This window comes from Eurosta solidaginis, chromosome X, assembly GCF_040869045.1.
Source record: "Eurosta solidaginis isolate ZX-2024a chromosome X, ASM4086904v1, whole genome shotgun sequence".
Classification (NCBI taxonomy): domain Eukaryota; kingdom Metazoa; phylum Arthropoda; class Insecta; order Diptera; family Tephritidae; genus Eurosta; species Eurosta solidaginis.
Genome location: NC_090324.1, coordinates 162,039,803 through 162,054,719, shown reverse-complemented (window position 1 = coordinate 162,054,719; position 14,917 = coordinate 162,039,803). Strand labels below are relative to the sequence as shown.

Here is a 14,917-nt window from a genome sequence, read left to right as displayed (position 1 = left end):
ATCGATTTGGTGTGCCAAATGTCCGATAACGAGAACGCGGGTGCACAGGGGGGCGAAGTTCATTCGCGAAACGCACCAGCAATGGTTCACGGCGGCCTGAATGCTCCTCGCACCGACGCTAATGAGCAGGCAAACAGCTGAGCCGCATGATGGCGATGATGGCGCAACAACAAGATTTGGTGGTGCAAATAGCGGGTGAAGTGCGGAGCATCAAGACCAACGTCGATCATCTTGGTGGTCGCGTGGCAGAGATGGAGGCATCCAGTCACGCGGTGGGACATCGGTCCGCTGTGGCATCCACGCCCGAGCCTCAGAACCGTAAGGGGGAGCCTGCTACCCGCAATGGTATTCCGAGTGGCAGTCGGATTACTGAACGAGATGGTAGTGACCCTCCAAGGTGGAAAAAGTTAGATTTAGAAAAGTGGCACATCAAATTTGATGGGACCGATAAGGGTATAAGCGTCGAAGGCTTCATCTTTCGTGTTGAACGCAGGCGGGAGCAACACAATATTTCCTACTTCCAGCTTTTCACGGACTTTCATAGTCTGGTTTCCGGCGGTGCCTTGAAGTGGTATTGGCAGGTCCTAGAGGACCATGCAGATGAGCCCGATTTCGGCTACTTCGAGCTGAAGGCCGAGATGCTAAGCCACTTCAAGTCTGCTGAGTCCGACTATGAAATAATCCGTGAAATAATGGAACGGAAACAGCTGCCCGCGGAAGCTTTCGACGACTTTTATGCCGAAGTCCACAACATGACGTTCCGTTTGCGGAAGAGGATCCCTGAGAGGGAGTTGGTTGGCATAATCAGGGGCAACCTCAAACCGTACCTGGCCAACTTGACCTTCGCCATAAAAATGGGCTCGTTGGCGGAGCTCAAGTCGGAATGCAAGAGAGCCGAAAAGCTTATTAAAGAAAATAAAAGTAGGTCGAGGGTCGTTAATGAAATTCGTTTCGAACAGCCAGAGCAGTTAGGGGAAACAAAAGTCGAAGCTTTTGATAGGAAGCCTCAGCGCCCACCCCAACACCAATCCCAATCCTTACCTCAACACCAATCCCAATCCTTACCCCAACACCAATCCCAATCTTTACCCCAACACCAAACCACAGCCAATCCCAATAGTGTTCGTCCTTCTGTTAGTCCTGCGGATAAGTCGACAGTGAATTCCCTTTGTGCTTCTCCCTTCCACTTGATGTTGTGTTTTTCATGTGTTATGCCGGTGGATCACTTTGTGAAAAACCCGGCAGACGCACAAAAACCAAATAAACGTTCGCCATCGTTCCACAATATGGTCTGTTTTGCTTGTGGTACTGATGCGTCCTTCTGTGTTTTTAAACCCAAACAGGGAAACCCGAGGCTGGCGGAGTTGACCGGGGACTCTAGCCAGGAGTTAGGCAACCCGGAAGCCCTGAAATAAGAATTCTGAAGAGAGAAGAAATAGAAAAGAGATGGGAGGTTAGGAAAGCACAAGGGACCATGGAAAAACGCGAAGTAAAGAGTTTGCACCAAAGAAAGCTAGATTATGAAGAAGCAAGAAGAAGGATATTTTGTGAAACCATAAGTACTAATAGGAAAAAGAGAAATTTTGAGAAGATTCATAAGATGAGGGAGAAAAGGAGATATTTCAAGAGGTTGCGCAGCAAAATTGTCGCAACAATTGTCACTGTAAAAGGTGACAATAGATTTTTTGCGAAAACTACTATAGGAAGTCTTGAAGTCCTGGCTCTCTTGGACTCAGGGGCGACCGCCAGCTGCTTAGGAAAGGACTCAGCTGCACTCCTTCGGGGAAAGGAAGCCTTGATTATGCCAATCAAGGGCCAAAATATCCGGACCGCGAACGGGGAGGAAACCGCTGTGGTAGGGGTAGTAAAGTTACCTGTGGTTTGGGATAATGCCACAAAAGATTTCGAATTTTTGATAGTACCAGGCTTGCAGCAACAGGTTTATATCGGCATAGATTTTTGGCAGGAATTTGGTATGAGTGTGGTGAGCAAGGGTGTGAGTGCGAATGCGAATGTTGCCAGTGTGGCGGAGCTCGTGCCCGCCGGGGATGACTTGCCTTTCGACGCTGTGCAGCACGCCGGAGCAAGTTGCGAGGTTGGAGCGTGTAGAAGCCCAATTCCCGTCCTCCGCGGTATTAGGGTTAGGCCAAACAGATAAGGAGGAACACGTCATCGAGGTGGTTGACGAGAATCTGCCAGTAAAGCAGCGCCATTACCCGATTTCACCAGCTATCCAAAAACTAATATATGCGGAACTGGACAGGATGCTGAGCATGGGTGTCATCGAGGAGTCCAACCGTAGTTGGAACTCTCCAGTCTCACTGGTGATCAAAGGGACCAAAAACCGTCTGTGCCTCGACGCCCGCAAAGTCAATGAAAGGACGATAAAGGATGCCTACCCATTACCCCACATCGACGGAATACTTAGCCGATTACAAAATACAAGATTTATTTCCGCGATCGATTTGAAGGACGCTTTCTGGCAGATTCCTCTGGAGAAGAAGTCAAGAGAAAGGACTGCTTTCACTGTCCCTGGCCGACCCCTATACCATTTCATGGTCATGCCTTTCGGGTTGTGCAATGCAGCACAACGAATGTGTCGTCTCATGGACAAGGTCATTCCGGCCGCTTTACGTGGGTGTGTTTTTGTTTATCTTGACGATTTGTTAGTGTGTTCCGAAGATTTCGCGTCTCATATGTGTCTGTTGGAAAAGGTCGCTCGGTGTCTTCGCGAGGCTAAGCTAACAATTAATGCTTTAAAGAGGTACGATATTTAGGGTACGTAGTCGGGGATGGTTGTATTAGAACGGACGCCAACAAAGTGGTGGCTGTGAGGGACTTTCTAGTTCCGAAAACCCCGAAGCAACTACGACGGTTCCTGGGCATGTCAGGCTAGTACCGACGTTTCATACAGGACTACATGACTATTGCAGCTCCGCTGCACGACTCAAGAAAGAAAGAAAGAATTAAGAAATTCGCTGACGAAGCGATGAAATCTTTTGAAATTCTAAAGCAAAGGTTGATTTCGGCACCGGTGCTTACGCACCCGGATTTCAAATGAAAGTTTTACATACAATGCGATGCATCGACAGACAGAGTGGGAGGGGTTTTGTTTCAGTTGGACGATGACCAGAACCAAAGACCTATTGCCTACGTTTCGGCAAAATTAAATAAGGCGCAGAAAAATTACAGCATTACGGAACTTGAATGCTACGCCGCCATCGTGAGTGTCAAGAGATTCCGACCTTACGTGGAGGGAACTCCGTTCACCATTATAACTGATCATGCCAGCCTCAAATGGCTCATGAATCAAAAAGATCTTTCTGGGAGGTTGGAAAGGTGGAGTTTGAAGCTCCAAGGTTATGAATTCGATATTCAACATCGAAAAGGTGCGCAAAACGTGGTTCCCGACACACTCTCACGAATTCACATGGACGAAATATAGACGAATGACAGAGCCATAGACGTGTGTCTCGAGTCACCGTGCTTCGCGTCGGAGGAGTATACGGAGTTAAAAAAGACGGTGACCGAGAACAAGGACAAACTACCCGACCTATGTGTATCAGACAGTTACGTGTATAAACGGACGCAATTCGACCGGGGGGATGACCTTAGAGCGGACCAGACCTGGAAGCTCTGGGTACCGTCGGAATTGCGACCGGGCTGGTAGAGTCTTCCCACAGCTCACCGTCCGCTGGTCATGGTGGCATTCATAAAACACTATCCCGACTACGTCAAAAATATTACTGGCCAGGCATGGCAAGCGATGTATGTGTATTCGTTAAAGACTGCGAAACTTGCAAAGCAAATAAGATACAAAACGTTTTTAAACAACCGTTATTGGGGAAACAAAAAGTCACAGAACGACCTTTCCAACGCTTATTCATAGATTTTATGGGTCCCTATCCTCGTTCTAGTGATGGTAACGTGTATGTCTTTGTTTGTCTAGATCACTTTACTAAGTTTGTGTTTCTTAAACCTATGAGAAGGGCAACTTCAGCTGAGGTTATCAAATTTTTAGAGAAAGAAGTCTTTCACGTGTTCGGAGTGCCTGAATATGTCCATTCGGACAACGGCAAACAATTCGACTCGGAAATGTTCAAAGAGTTTTTGGAGAAGTACGGCACGACACACGTGACAACTGCAATTTATTCACCTCAGGGTAACGCTGCGGAAAGAGTCAACCGATCGGTGCTGCAGATAATTAGGTCCTTCATAAAGGGCAACCAAAAGAACTGGGACAAATACGTCAGCGATGCCGCATTTGCACTACGCAGCGTTACTCACTCAGCCATCAACATGTCACCATACTATGCCACTTTCGGTATGCCTATGATACAGCATGCTGCATCATATGAGTTATACCGAAAGTTGGCGGTGTTGAAGGATGGTGACGTGGAGATGGATACGGCTGGTGATAAAATGCAGCTCATAAGAAAAAGAGTCATGAAGGAGCTGAAGTTGGCCCACGATATAAGTCAGAAGGTCTACGACACCAGGAGTAAGGATATAAAGTTTCAGATTGGACAAGTGGTATATCGCCGAAACTTCAAACAAAGCTCCCAAGTTGATAATTACAACGCTAAATTAGCACCAAAACAAGTCAAATGTATTGTTTTAAACGTTATAGGGAATTCTATGTATGAGCTTGGCGATAGTAGTTGAAAAAAGATCGGCGTATACCACGCTAAAGACATTTTTGCAAAATAGTTTTTGCAAAATAGGTTAACTGTGATATTTTACGTTATTTTATTTTTTTATCTGTGATATTTTATTTACCATTGGATATGGAGAGTAGTATCTGTGATTTAGGATTAAGTAGACTGAGTAGTGGTATCAACCAGTGTTAGTCTGTAGGGAATGGGAATAGGCAATGGCAGTGACGCTTAGCCCGGCATTGAGTCGTGAGTCGAGGCCACACGTTGGACGGGAAACAAAAGCTTGCAGGCTGTGTTCGAATTCTTTTTACGCATACGCTCCATAGTGCAGGCACCATCGGCGGTTGCGAGCCTATAACGACAGCCTTTCACCACACTGGGCTAAATGTACGTCAACATGTTTCTATGTTAAGTGTCTGCCGCATTGTTACAGCGGAAGCAACACGGCACGTTGGCATCGTGCTGTTGGCGGTACCACTATGTTGCCAACAGCGTTACAACCCACAGTCAAGACACGAATTAATGTATCTGCAGGTGTTAGTTTGCGTAAGGGTTGGGATGTATGAATGTATGAGCGTGTGAGTGTATCCGTGTCAGCGCCCAAGGCACGAATACTAGGTATCTATGTGTTTGTGTTGTTTTGTTAAGTATGGTAATGTTAGGTTGTATGAGCGTTTATGTGTGAATATGTGAGTGTATGATTGCGTGGACTTATAATAAACGAAAATATGGGAAAGCCGAAAAGAAAGCTAGCATGTATAGGTAGGAATTTTCCGTTTCTGGGTAACGTTCCTTACCACGGCGGTAGCTTATAAAAGGGCACAAAGTTAGGCAACGGACAAAGTTTCACTCTATCAGTGCCCAGTGCAAGTGCCAAAGGAAAGTGAAGCGCGGGGATTTTAAATCGAGCTAAAGAGAAAAAAGAGGTGCCAAAGTGCAAGTAAAGTGCGCGGATTTAAATAAAAAAAAAAAGTATCTGCGTTGGTTTTTTTTGTTGTGCGCGCCGCAAGTTAACGCGCGTACCCTGACAAGTGCCAGACGAGGACCAGAAAACCTGCCCGGGAAATCAAGGATCGAGGTAAGTCAAAGTCATCTGCTACTTGGCGTGCATACAGTCAATTTGCTCCCATCTAGCGAATTGCTCAAGCAAGCCAAATAAAAACTGCATTAATGCAGATGCATATATACGCAGATGCGTGTATATGCATCTGCAGCCATGCACACACAAAAGCCCCATTTGCATATTCCCTAATCGTTTTGATCTAAAATGTGTACTTTTAACTAATTCCCACCATTGGTATTCCAGGGAACCTCGCCAGCGCAAGGAGCCACTGGGGACAGCGTTCCGACGGCACACAGCATCCACAACAACACAACACACTTTTCTTTTCAACGACACACCATTTGCTTTCACCAGCAACGAATCGTTATTCCCTTATTTAGTCATCAGCGGCGCAACGCCAACAACAGGTACGTCACCTTTTCTACTGGCAATAACAACTCCCACCTGCGGCCACACATTTTGGTATCGGCAATATATTGTCACCACAACCACAACTACAACACTACCCTTTTGGCCTCTTAGCCGACGGCAAAACACCCAACAACAAAACCTTCCATTTCCCCATTTTGGCAACATTTTTTTTATTGGCGGGAATAGAACGCGTCAACAACAACAACTACATTCGTACCGGCGATATATTGACATCACAACAACAACGGCAACACCAAAATCTTCCAGCAAGAGATACAACTTCTTTTTGGCGGCGCAACGCCAACAACAACTGCGCCCCAGCAGTAACGACAACTACAACTTCTGAGTTTGAGGATTTTTTTCTATCAGCAATACTCACGATCACTGGTGATACCAGCTTTATGGTATCAAGCGCAAAACATCTCCCTTGCGACCGCGATTGTAGAGGCCACCAACAACCACAACAACATCAACTTCAACTTTTTGGAATTCTTTTTGTTATGGTACATATATATGTATATGGCTTATATCTAAATTTTTTTGCGAAAGAAAGAAAAAAAACTTCGCAATATCTGCTAAGCCTAGGGTCACAAAGACGAAGAAAAAGGTATAGCAACAGGGGTCTAGGGGCATAAGGGCATTTCAACTTTTTTTTGCTGCTTTAGTTTTCTCATAATTTTAATTTTTCGCTTTGAATCCCTTCGATTCGTTTTAGGGTTATAAATTTTTTATTCAATTCCGTAAAAATTTTTTTTTTCTCTTCTTCGGGTAAGTTTTTTTTGTTTTACCTATACAGTTTTATTCATTTCATTCGCTTTTGATTCTTTTATTCAATTTCCTATTTCCTTTGACATTTGCCTCCGAAAGGCCACCTCTCCTAATTTTTCATATGTTTTAACTTCTTTTTTTAACTTTTTGTTCGGCAATTTTTTTCTTTTAATTTTAAACACATCGGTTGGCACTAAAGGTATAAAGCTTTGCTTTATACTTTTGGTATCACCTGCCTTCTTTGTTTCTTATAAGGTTTTTTTTTTTTGTTACCTTTTTTTTATTAAGCATTTTTGCGTACACAAGTTTTTTTATTTGGCCGCGTGCATTATCGTCCGGACATAAGCAACATACTAATTAACTCATAAACCAAGATCGCAAGCGAGCGATCTGGCCGAGTAATTGAGGGTAGCTTTATGTATGTATATATGTATGTTGAGCTTTTTTACACTTTTCAGCATAGCTACTCTACAGCTTGAAGGCGCCTCCAACACAGTGTGTGACATGGTGAGTGAGTAAAAGTTATACGATGTCATTTGAGTATATATGCTAATATGCACATATATTGACTTGCCATTCCTAAAATTAAGCTCAGATAGGAGACAAGGAGCAATAATATATTTGCATACATTATTTAATACACATACGTATTTACATAAAGGTATTTTTTTTTTGCCTTGTAGCGGCATGTAGTGCCAGCCAACTAAAAACTAAAAATAAAACTAAAAACTAAAATAGCTGGCATCACCCCCACATGCAACCATGCATGTATGCACTTGGTGTTACTGGGTGAGAGAGTCGAATGACGGAGAGAATTCTGATTGGCTGAATCTTCCGTTACTCGACTCTATCACGCCACTGCATCATGCGATTTTACCGCTATGCACTTTTGGCATAGCGGCAGGGCCGCTTTGAAGCGTCAACATTTTTCTACAGTTTTGAGTTTGAATTGAGCCGGCCGCCGCGCTACACGCGCAATCGGAAAATATTAAAACAAAAACTGGAAAAACTGTAACTAAAGTTAAAGACCAGAAAAAAGGACTAAGTTTAAATCAAAAAGTGTAAAACATTTTTATTGTACAAATATAAACTAAAAATAATTCAATATGTGAACTAAAACATATACAAGAGTTTAGAGTACAAACAGGAAACCGAAAAAATGAAATTTAAAATAAAAACTAATAAAATCAAAAAGGGAAAAATAGTTTCTTCCAGTGAGTGCGTGTGTGAGCGTGTGGGTGTATGCGAAAACAAGTGGCAGCAAAGCGCCACTTTACATGGCGACCGTGACATTTTTCGTTCGTGCGCTAAAAATTATAGGAAGTTAGTGCAAGTTCTTCTTTATTAGAAATACAGTGTAAGCAAGTCTAGAGCAGCAGTGGTGACTGCAACTTATTCCATCGCACCGGAAAATGCACTAGAAGAATTGGAACAATTAGTCGGTGTGCCACGTGCTAATTTCTTACTTACGATTAAAACATTTTCATACATTTTGCGGCTTACAACAACATTTGTTATAAAGCCGACGCGTTCGCATTATGAATTGCGTGAAAAACTAAAATTACAAATGGTGCAAAAATCGACGCTTTTGTTAAATTATGGGCCCATCGAACTACACCCATTATAAATAATTTAGCCTGCGAACAATATAAACATGTACATCATGTGAAATGCAAATTAAATGTTGAAATATCATCGCACTGTGAACAGCGTGAACACCAGCGTTAGCTATGTTAGAATTAGAAACAAGTACGGGTGAAGATAACAAGTGGGAGATGAGCCGCGAAGAATTCGAGACCAAACCTATCAACGACCAAATTTATACCAACACAACGGGCGACGTGAAGTCAATTTAAAATATATCTTATCGTAAGCGGAAATCTTGCTAAAACAAAGATTTTTATAAAATATTTTTTCTATGCTTTTAAAACTATAAATCTTTTATTTCCAATCAATTAATAACACTCTTTTCCACACAACCGCTTATGAAAATAATTTAAAGTTGATAAATAGTCAATTAATATTAATATAATAGTAATATAATATTTATCGTTTATCTCTGCAAGTTTTCTTGAAGTCGTTTGAAGAGTTTGTGATAAATAGAAACTTTTTATAAAAGAAAATGTTTATATTTTCAATAATATTATGTATTGTAATATATTTACATTTGAAGTAATTCAGAATTTCATGCACACATTAAACGAAGAAGGCTTAATAAAATAAAATTGTTTATATACAGCCATTCCCTCTCATAAATAAACGTTTATGAAATAATTTGGAATTTTTTTGGAACTTTCCAAGTTGTAAAATATGAACAAATATTTTCGTGTTTTTTGTCCGCAAGCGTACATAATGCATTTGGAGGAAAAATTTCAAATATTCCAAATTTGAAATATAAAACTTATCGCTTCTTAAATCTTAATAAATCGTTTTAAGCATCTTTTAAAAAATTTTTGAAGTAATGCCTTGTTGCAAATACACCTAACAAAAAAAATGTATACACATTAGGGCAGTTCAGAGTTTTGTTCATTAGATATTGAGGAAAAAATGTTTCTTCGTCATTTGGAAAAAATTGTTTTTTTGATTTTGTTATGCATTGACAATGAGGAAAAAATTAACTTCGGGTTTTAATGTCGCGTATTAGCCTTGACGTATCAAATGCATAGCAGTATACATTTTTCGCGTTTTGGTGTAAACGTACTACACCAGTTTGTAAACACTATGACCACTTCCACAAAATCCTGAGCTCCCCTCTTTTTTTAAATATGAATGCCATAAAATGAAATTTTTACCTTCGTATATGTACATAAACCACATGAATTTAATATGGAAAAAATTAAAATATTTTCATCAACCACAACTTAAACAAAGCGTTTCGTTTGCTGTAGATATTATATATATACATGTTCTCGTGAAACGGTTTGGAAGCTTTATTAATAGCGGTGCGTCCGCAATATAATAGAAGATTTTTTTTTTTGATAGAAAGCGGTGAGTCCGTGATACAATATACGTCATACTTTCAATATAAAGCGATCGTAGGTCGATCGTGGTCGTAAACATCGCCGTATATTCGAACAAAAAATAAAATTTTGGTTAGGCTTGTGGAAACAAGTGCGGTTTTTTTATATTTTTTTCCAATAGTCCAAAAAAAAAACTAATTATATAATTTTCTTAACCAGACTTATCATTTTATAAAATTCATACCAAACGCGACAAATATTAACCGGATTTTCAAATAATATTTACAAAATATTTACCTGATTTACAAAATTTTTTCTCTTAAAATAATTTTCAATAAAATTACCCTGTTTCAAACACATGTCCGAATCTGAGGGCAATTCCAGCGATAAATCAAGCCTTAAAGGAAGGTGTTCACTAGCTCGTCAAGAAGATTTTTTAGGATTTAATGACTCAGATATCGCAGAAAATAATACTTCAAATTTTCAGTCAGTAACTAATATTATAAACACTCAGCCTTCAGCAAATTCGTCTAATAATTCAGACAACCTACTAACTAGCACTTCCAATTTTCAGTCAGGAACTGACTTTTCCAATTCTCACTCTACTTCAAATTCTTCTAATTTGCCTTCAACAAATAATTCTTCAGATTTACAATCGAATAACAATATTTCAATCATGGCAACCTCAGAACAGAAAAAGGTGTTCATTACCAGTTGCGCCTCAATTATTAGGGACAACTACAGCGGCGATCCACTGGCATTAGAATCTTTTATCGACAAAATAAAATTAATTGAAGTCTTCTCAGATGAAAATTTAAATAGTACTTTTATTGCATTTTTGAAATCCAAACTTGAGGGAAAAGCACGCGAAGCATTACCAGCCGTAATAAATTCAGTCGATGACATAAAGACTGCCTTGAGAAATAGAATAAAACCCGACAACTCGAAAGTTGTTTCTGGTAAAATCGCGTCTTTACATGTCATCAATAATAACTACTCAGACTTTGCTAAGCGCGTTGAAGAACTATCCGACGCATTGGAACGTTCTTTGATTATTGAAGGTATGACACAAGCCAAGGCACATGAAATGGCCGTAGAGCAAACAGTGAATGTGTGCAGGTTGAACACTCGTTCAGAATTGGTCAAATCCATTCTGGCTTCAACTACCTTCAGTGATTCAAAAGACGTAGTTGCAAAAATGATAGTCGAACGTAATAATGAGGTAAAAGAAAGACAAGTACTAGCATTCCGTACTCGTGGTAATTGGCAAAATAGTTTTCGAGGAAATTATAGAGGTAATAATTTCAATAATAGGTACAACAATCCAAACGCGAGATTCAACAATAAAAATAGAAATAATTACAACAATATTAATTACGGGTACAATAATTCTAATAGAGGTAATAATGACAGATATAGCACTAATAGAAACAATCAGCCTAGTAGTAGTAACAATAATGCTAATAATAATAGACGTTCAAATTCGCGAAGTAATGCCAATGTACGCGCTTTAAACGTGAACGACCCTCAGGAGCGAACACTGGGGGATCGGGATCACGATTTAGACAATTAAACGAATCTTCTTCAAAAATATTAAAATCCATCTACTGCTTGAACCTTAATTATTCAGATTTTATTGAACTTCAATGTAGCGATTCCTACAAACCATGTACTTTTCTAGTAGATTCTCAAGCAGATATTTCTTTAATCAAAATTTCAAGTTTATCTCAAAGTTGTAACTTTAATACTAACGAAATAGCCAACATAACAGGCGTAACGCCTGAAACAATTTCAACTTTAGGAACCTTAAAAACCAACTTAATTGCATATAAATTTTTAATACCGCATACTTTACATGTAGTTAACGACGATTTCAATATACCTTCAGACGGAATACTCGGCAAAGACTTTTTAAAATTAAATAAATGCATTATTAATTACGCGAGCGATAGCATAACTATTAATACCGGATTAGATAATGCAAATATACCAATTTTACACGGCACAAGTACCGATTCTTTAGTTATTTCTCCGAGATGTGAAGTTTATCGGTTATTTAAATTACCAAAATGCGATAATCCTGTTTTTGTAGACTCGCAAGAAATCTGTAATGGTGTTTTTACGGCAAAGTGCATTGTTGACACAAATAATCCAGTTATAAAAATTTTAAATATTACTGACGAAGTAAAACATATCAACAATTGCAATATCGTAACGGAAGATATCACCAACTACAATGTCTACAAAATCAATGAAACTTCAAAAGATCAAAAACGCTTAGAGGAATTAACGAAAATTTTGAAAAATCAAATGCCGGGTTATGCTCAAAAACAATTACTAGATTTATGCTTAAAATATGCCGATGTATTCGCTTTAAAAACTGATCGTATGACTTTAAATAACTTTTACGAACAAAAGCTACGTTTAACTGATAAAAATACAGTCTATATAAAAAATTATCGTTTACCATATACACAACGTGAAGAAATTAATAAACAAGTCGAAAATTTAATGCGAAATGATTTAATAGAACCCAGCTTTTCTAATTATAACAGCCCTTTAATTTTGGTGCCGAAAAAGGATCCTACAGGCCAAAAGTCTTACCGTATGTGCGTTGATTTCAGAGCAGTCAACAAAAAGCTTATCGCAGACAAATTTCCGTTGGCACGCGTAGACGACATACTCGACAATCTTGGCAGAGCCAAATATTTTTCGACTTTAGATCTTTTTTCTGGTTTTCACCAAATACCACTTCATGTTAATTCTAGAGACGTTACATCTTTCAGTACAGATCGAGGAGCTTTTCGTTGGAAAGTTTTACCTTTCGGTTTAAATATAGCACCAAACTCTTTTTCACGTATGATGTCATTAGCATTTTCAGGCATTTCGCCAAATCAAGCTTTTATGTACATTGACGATGTTATCGTCATCGGTTGTAGCGAGACACATCACCTCAAAAATTTAGAAAAAGTTTTCGATACTTGTAGAAAATTCAATTCAAAGTTAAATCCCAACAAATGCAATTTCCTTCGTTCTGAAGTAACTTTTTTAGGCCATAAATGCACCTCAAAAGGCCTGCTGCCAGATGACTCAAAAATAGACGCAATTAAAAAATACACTAAGCCTAAAGACAAGGACGCTGTTAGGCGATTCGTTGCATTTGCAAATTATTATAGGCGTTTTATACCTAACTTTACGTCACTGGCAGCCCCTTTAAATCGTCTAAATCGGAAAAAAGTTGAATTTGTTTGGGATGGTGCTTGCGAAAATGCTTTCGAAAAATTAAGATTATCATTAATGTCTCCCCAACTATTACAATACCCTGATTTTTCAAAAGAATTTATTATCACTGTAGATGCATCTAAGAGTGGTTGTGGCGCTATATTAAGCCAAAAGCATGGAGATAATGATTTACCGATTTGCTTTGCATCAAAATCTTTCAATAAAGCCGAACAGAAAAAGGCAATCATAGAATTAGAACTTTTAGCAATACATTTTGCTATAAAACATTTTCGGCCGTATGTCTACGGTACACATTTCACGGTAAAATCAGACCATAGACCATTAGTTTATCTATTCAATATGAAAGATCCTTCCTCGAAACTCTCTAGAATCAGATTAGATTTATCAGAATACAATTTTACAATTGAATATATTAAAGGAAAATCGAATGTTGTGGCTGATGCTCTTTCGCGTATAAGTATAGACGAGATTAAAGATTCGACAAAACACGTTTTAGCCGTTAAAACGCGATTACAAACTAAACAACAGGAATTACAAAATGAAAAAATAAGTTTAAATGATACGACCTCTAACGATAATAAAGTACAAGTTTATGATAAATTTTCATACGATTTTTCAAAAAAGATACCGCGAGTAAAATCACCAATACAATATAATAAACATAAGGAGATCTCCAATTTACAAATTTATGCGCATTTAAAACATAAAAAATATAATTTACTTAATATCGTGACTGCTAACGAAATAACGAATTTAGATGAGTTACTTTCGAGGCTGGAAAAAGCAGCCGACAATCACAATATTAAACAATTAGAATGGCCAAAAAATGATATCTTTTTCAATAGTTTTTCAATTACGAATTTTAAAATCCGCGGAAATGAAATTTTAAAATCATTACAAAATAATATTGACGGACCCTGTAGAGACCGTAACAGACAAGGAACAGAAGCAAAAACTTATGACAATTTATCACGAAGATCCATTGTTAGGAGGTCATTGGGGAACAAAACGGTTATATGCCAAATTAAGAACTAAATATTACTGGAAAAACATGACACGTGATATAGCGAAATTCGTGAAAAATTGCAATAAATGTCTTTTAAATAAAGTGAGACCAAAAACAAAAGAAAATCTTGTCCTTACTCCAACACCCTGCAAACCATTTGACATAGTGATTATCGACACAATAGGTCCACTTCCAGAATCAAACTATGGTAACAAGTTCGCTGTTACTATGATTTGTGACTTTTCTAAATACCTGGTAACAGTAGCCGTACCAGATAAATCAGCAAAAACTATCGCATGTGCTATTTTTGAAACCTTTATACTAACATATGGTACAATGAAAGCCATTAGATCCGATTTAGGGACGGAATACAAAAATGAATTATTCTCGGAATTAACAAAACTTTTAAAAATTAATCATGATTTCTCAACAGCTTATCACCACGAGACTGTTGGTACTGTTGAAAGAAACCATAGAGTCTTTAACGAATACTTACGTGCATATCTAGATGAAACGTATTCAGATTGGGATACATATTTGAAATACTTTACATTTTTACATAATACTACAAGCAGTTCGGTTTTTGATAATAAATTTACTCCTTTCGAATTAATATTTGGCAGAAAATCTACAATGCCACATGAATTACAAAAGGAACAAATCGATCCGATCTATAATGTAGAAAATTATACAAAAGAACTAAAATATAGAATGCAAAAATCTCATAAAATGGCAAGAAATTTGATTAATAAACATAAAATTAGAAATAAAGAATTATACGATAAAACAGCTAAGCCTTTAGAAATTA

General features: G+C 38.6%; 1 protein-coding gene across 9 annotated transcripts in view; it reads right to left on the bottom strand.

Moving 5' to 3' along the window:
• The window catches only part of LOC137235424 (uncharacterized), a 993,733-nt gene that overhangs the window by 631,596 nt on the left and 347,220 nt on the right, over positions 1-14,917 (bottom strand). Inside the window, exon 1 of one of the 9 annotated variants that reach the window (XM_067758401.1) lies at positions 12,465-12,788. The exons of the other annotated variants lie outside the window; for them this stretch is intronic. The gene's annotated coding sequence lies outside the window, so the exon portion shown is untranslated. Of the gene's footprint in view, positions 1-12,464; positions 12,789-14,917 lie in introns of those variants that run through there. 9 annotated transcript variants of the gene reach the window in all.